Source organism: Ambystoma mexicanum, chromosome 2q (assembly GCF_040938575.1).
Source record: "Ambystoma mexicanum isolate Mex_15411 chromosome 2q, UKY_AmexF1_1, whole genome shotgun sequence".
NCBI lineage: Eukaryota > Metazoa > Chordata > Amphibia > Caudata > Ambystomatidae > Ambystoma > Ambystoma mexicanum.
In genome coordinates this window covers 580276643-580282642 of record NC_090924.1, presented here as the reverse complement: position 1 = coordinate 580282642, position 6000 = coordinate 580276643, and the positions used below count along the sequence as shown (strand labels likewise).

The 6000-nt window shown below is 43.8% G+C and overlaps 1 protein-coding gene across 9 annotated transcripts in view; it reads left to right on the top strand.

Moving 5' to 3' along the window:
• Positions 1-327: 327 nt before the first annotated feature.
• The window catches only part of NUB1 (negative regulator of ubiquitin like proteins 1), a 1721658-nt gene continuing 1715985 nt past the window's right edge, over positions 328-6000 (top strand). For 4 of the 9 annotated variants that reach the window (XM_069647723.1, XM_069647726.1, XM_069647725.1 and 1 more), the window contains exons 1-3: positions 328-411; positions 3662-3726; positions 4072-4163. The gene's annotated coding sequence lies outside the window, so the exon portion shown is untranslated. Of the gene's footprint in view, positions 412-3661; positions 3727-4071; positions 4164-5420; positions 5439-6000 lie in introns of those variants that run through there. The other 5 variants (XM_069647724.1, XM_069647720.1, XM_069647718.1 and 2 more) reach the window with 4 other exon arrangements.

Genomic DNA, 6000 nt, shown 5'->3' with positions numbered 1-6000 from the left:
ACTACAACGAATTACAGCTTCAACGTGCATTTCCAGAGTCTGCAAAAGGGCCCCTCTTACCAATGTAACAAAGGAGTGAGAAAACGTCTACATTAAAGGATGCTAAAAGAAATGCATATAAAATTCACTACAAGAGCTGATTCGCATACACTTGCCAGATGCTGCCTGGATTCAGGACACGAGCATTTTATAAAGGAAGCCTTATATTGCTTTCATTATCAATCACACGTCTAAAGTCCCTATGAGAACCGATAGCATTGCGTGTTTGTTTAAAAATGTGCCGACACTTTCTGAAATGCCTTTAGTGTGTCCTGACGTGTGTGTCTGTTAAGTTCTCGTGACTTTTACACGTACGACGTGCTTAGGAAGAGAATCACGGAGGAAGAAGTATTACATGACGTGTATGGGCAGGTATTTATTTTTTATTGTGTGTTTATAGGGCGCTTATACATCTCGGAAGTGTTTGCAAGTGCCATGTATATTTAGGTGTCAATGGGTTTGTTTTTCCTATTTTGATTTTGGTTGCAGAAACAGTGATTCTGTGTGTGTCTTCTTGGCTGGTATTATCCCCATCCCGACTCCCTCCGCCCCCAAACAGAAGTGATTTAAGGCCATGCCGTGCACGCCGAGGGAATTTCAGGACTGATGTTTTTTTCAAAATTCGGCTGCTAGCACCAAGTCTGTTTTTTATACGGCATTTGTTTACTCGACGCTGATAGTAAATTCGATTGGCCGTATTAACTTTTAACTGCAGACTGGCTTCCGAAAGGGATTTTCTACTAATGTTTTTCACGTGCATAGGAAAGTATTCATTTGCAAACCCAGAAACGCTGCTGAAACTTGCTGTAAATACTTATGTGTTGCTGAATGTCCACACACCGGCTGTGGAGCCATAGCAGTAAATCTAGGTTGCTTTATTGTACATAGGTACATTTATACATCTCAGGTTACTTGCAGATATTTACAGGATACATGGGCAGGCCCCCAACTGACATTCATGGAACACTCGATAACATTCCCCTGAGCTCATACACCAACATTCTATCAGCATGCATTCATGGCTGGGTAGACTGAACAGGACTAACTGGCATCATAACACTTGCATTCACTAGTTTTCTTAGGGATTTTTTTTTTTGGAGCACCACACCAATACGCAGTAATTGTGTGCCCCTTGCTTTGTGTTTTATCACAGGTTATATTTAAAAGATGTTTATGAAACTAGTTAATCACAAATACATTCTTCTGTTTTGCTGACATCAGTTATTATGAAATTAAACTGGGTTCACGGGTGCCAACTTCTGGTTTTCACTGTAGCAGCAGAAATACCCCAACCCATCCCTTGGCCAAACTCATTTTATAGCACTTCCTTTTTTTTATATAAGTAATTGCAGAAAGTCATTTGATTAACAAGTTTTGCATATATATATATTTGGTTAAATGCAACCTTAAACATATTAAAAGAAACTGCAATATATCAATACACATAATTATATTTTGCATATATAACATCTCAGCAACAGTCTGTCAATCTGCTGAGCTACTCCTGGTAGCCATCTACTATAAGACGAGTCTATGGGGAAGGCAACCAGGGAAATTGTGTGGGAGGGAAAGAACAAGGATAAGTCGAAATCACCTGATGACACCAAGGGGGAGGGGAGGGATGGCGTTTCCCAACTTTCAGCACTATCACGAGGCAGCACAACTACGGGTGATACGGGAATGGTTCTCCCAAGGGGAAGCGAAACAATGGATGCAAATGGACAGGGCAGTGGTGCAGCACGGCCTGGGGGAGGTCCTATGGCTCCCACGTCAGACTAGGCCCAGACACCTATATTAGGATGCAATTACCAAGGCGCTGTCAAATACCTGGGACAAAGTGGTGCAGAAGCAGGGTATCGCAACCTTTCCGTCTCCATTCACCCCGATCTTTAACATCAGGGAGTTCACACCAGGATTGGAGGGGGGCGCATTTGCAAGCTGGGGGCTGTAGGAAGATCAGAGACATGTTCACGGGGAACAGAATGAAATCTTTCCAGGAATGTAAACAGGACTTCGGAGTTGGGGAGGGGGAAAGACTTAGGTATTTTCAAATAAGGCATTGGGTCACGAGCGGGGCCGTCAAACAAGCCGCCACCCGCCAGCTTACTGCCTTTGAGAAATACCTGGTGACGAATGACGGGTCCAAGGGCCTTATATCAGGGTTATACAGACTATTGGATGAGGCCTCCTCACTTCAGAAATGGCGATATATGGCCCTCTGGGAGAGGATGCAGGGTAAAGAAATTTCGAAAGAGGATTGGGAAAGGTTATGGAGGAAAATCCCAAAGGTAGCGAGGGCAGCATAACTCCCAAGAGGTGTGGTACAAATACCTATACGGTTGGCATTACACGACGGCGCATCTCCATAGCATATATCTGGAGGCCCCGAGGGAATTCTGGAGGGGTTGCGGGGAAGAGGGAACAGCGGTACATGTATGGTGGGAGTGCCCAAAGATTCAGTAATTCTGGGTGGAGGTCCTCCAAGCACAGACCCAAGCATTCAGGGTAGGGCACAGAGACCCCAAGCATGTCCTACTAGGGCTGAAGGATACAGAGATAGGGGGAGTTTGGGGGTAGAAAGGAGAAGGCAAGGGTAATTCTAACAGTGGAGGCAATGACCCTCGTAGCTCAGAAGTGGAAGAGCCCGACAATCCCGACAGAACAAGAATGGCTTCGAAAGATGAGAACTGATCACCTTAAAATGGGCTTCGTACGCCATGAATAATAACCTCCAGAAATGTGCATCGGAATGGGGGGATATGCTGACCTTTTTGAAAGGAGACTTCAGAGCGCAATGGTGCCCCCAAAGACTGAAACTGCTAGACTTGAACTAATGGATACGGAGAGGCACAAGCAACGCGATTATGAGACTTCCATTAAGCATTTTTAATTTGTTGTAAAATCAATAAAGAGAAGCTTTAATTGTCTATGCATCCCTTGAAGTACTAAAATCACTGCAATACCAACAGTACGTTGAGTGCACTACTGCCATAGAAGTGATTTAAAGTTGTATATCTTCCTGTTGTGGGTGCCAGGCCTTTGCTTACATGGGGCACCATATGTTGCAGAGAAGCCACGGGTCCTAGTAGTTGACATGGCAGCCGCGGCAGAGTCTGCTGCTACTTCAGCGCTGTCATTGAACTGCAGTAAAACCTAAATGGCTATTACTCAATGTTTCCAAAATTAGCTTGATGGGTTAAGCACTACTGTCGGATTCTATGTAAGAAATGAAGATGAATGATTGGAATACCAGCAGGATGGACTTCTCAACTATTCTAGGCAGGGAATAGAAAGGGTAAAATATAACAAGCTGATGCTCTTTCTCTCGCTCTGTCCTTTTTTTTGTCTGTGACCTAGTAGGAATAATGCTTTCAGGTATGTGCTCTGATTGCGCTCTGTTCTCTCTGCCAGCTGTGGTGCACTGACCTATAGGGAACTTTGGAAATTTCCCACTAGGATCCTGCACCCTAGTCCCTTTTTGTGTGCAGGGGGGAGGATGTGCGCTGACAGGTAGAGTGTAGTGCGCAAATATTGATACGGTCAATCTGGTACGTCTATAATATTTTTTTATTGTACTTTTTTCAATTGCACGAACACAAATTGGCTCTATCATCCCATCTAGGACAGCAAAGTACCCAGCAGTGGCACCATAAAAAATCCTGACATCTGTAGTAGGACTTGCCGACGGTAAGAATGCCTTTTTTTGTTTGTGTTTTTTTACTGTATTTTGCTGTGGGTGATGGTGGGGCAATTTTAAATTTATAGTTGGGAGTCACAATCGGGGGATTTCAAATCTATTTTTGAGGCTGTTCCTTTCTCATGTCTAGTTTGGGGCGGTACTGAAAGTTCATGTCTCATGTGGGAGTTGTATTTAAAGTGCACTGTGTGCTCACTCGTGGGTTCCCAGCGCTGGGTCCTGCTTACTAGCTGATGCCTAACACTGAAGAGCTGGTTTTAACCCCTTCTCATCTAATCTTAATTTTGAAGTCTCAGACCCATGTATCCTTGACTAACTGTTTGTTTACATTGCAGCAGCATCGCTCCAAGCGTCAGTGTGTCAACCTAACCACCTGTGTCCCAGCAAGAAAAATCCAGTGAAGCACTTGACCCAGTCAAGCAGGCAGGTAAGGATTTCTTTTCCCCTATGTACCATTGGCTGAGTAGAAGTGCTGAAGGTTTATATCCGCCCTGTGCAATTTGGTTTTTGCCGCCATCTGTGGCCTATTCCAGGATCACACTTCAACAAAAATTCGAGCTAGAACTTCACAATCTGAACAGGGAGTCTTCTGAGACTTTTATCAATGTGGTGTTTTTTTAACCAGTATTTCTGACCCATTTTTGCAGAATTATTCCCGCATTCATATGGTTCCCTTTTAGTCTTTGCATGTGGTGTTTGCCATTGTTTCAATCTTTTGGGCTATCTACATGTATCGGACCGTGGCGCATGTGTGAGAAACCATGCCTCGGCAAAATTTACCCATAACTTCTACATTTTTGCAGGATTATTTACCACTGCTCATGAACGCTGCACTAGTTCAGCTATAGTGAATAATTTATGGCAAAGTAGTGATGCTTATGAGGTGTGCGGGGGGGGGGGGGTTGTTGCGCGCCTTCTGAACGTTCTGGAGGATAGTTCCTGGCTCACATTAACAAAGGTATGCCTGCTAAAGTGTAAATCTACATTTTGTTCCTCCAAGTAAAGATCACTTTGGTCATGGGTACTGTCCCTGCATACCCTCCTAATTCCGGTCCCTATCACTTCCTGTACATGTTGTTGTCTGCAAGTTGGGATTCTCTATGGTTGATATTTACATTTAAGAAACTGAAACGGTGCTTGTCTTTTAAAGCGCGAGTGCACACGCTCACACACACACGCTCACACACACGCTCACACACATGCACACGCTCACACACACATATGCTCACACACACGCTCTGCATTTAAGAATGTATTGCCTCTCCAGAACATCCATCTATACCTTTTTATCAGCGAGAAGAGGCAACTAGTTGAAGCCACAATGGGTGTAAGTCTTGGAGGAAGTTACCAAGCACCAAGAGACGCGTCGCTCACAAATCTGGACACATCAGGCAGGAACATCCATAGCAAGCCCACTATAAATTAATGGTTTCGGGTACAGACACGGTTCACAAATACTTGGAGCATACTAAATTTACTTTTTTTTTATTCTTTTAAGCAATAACTCAAATCATGGCACTCCTTTAATGTGCGTTTCTTTGATTCCAACAATTCTCTGTGTATTTGAAAGGATGGGGAATTTGAGCCTTTAGCAATTCCTGGTGAAGTTAATTGTAAATGGCTGAGTAGAGGGTCTTGATGAAAGTAGAAGAGAAATGCGTGAAGAAGGATTTCAAGGCAGTAGTGCTTTTCTAGTCGGCAGGTAAGCAATTTGTTTTTTTTTTTTTTGTTCATCTATTTGATGTTTGGGGGAGGAGGGTACATCCGACGTCCCTACACAGAGGCATTCCCCTTTTTCCCACATACAGTATAGTGCTGCACAATGCCTACCGCTCCTTTACAGCATCTCTTTCCTCTAGAGTAACTTGCTTAGTATAGATGGTCTACATGACGTCTCCTATGTTATTGGCAAAGCGCGATGGGTTGAATGCCCTCGGGGACCGTAGTCCAGATCAGAATATGTATGCAGCTAGACTGAGTTGTGGGCAGCTGCATGGAGAGGGAGGGAAAGCGCCAAGGAGCGCAAGAATAAGTAAAATTTCAAGGGGACGGATATGGTCGCTTTTAAGGGGAGTCGCTTACCCCAGTATACAGCGCAAGCCAAAAGTTTGTTGTATTGATAGTCACATTATGAAGTTTCAACTTGCCTTTTTCATAAACGCAGTCAAAAAACAGCGTATTAAGACACAGAAAACATTTGATGAAATAATGAAAACCTATTGTGATGCAGAGTGACTATTTGAGGTTTTAAAAAGAAAGGCAGA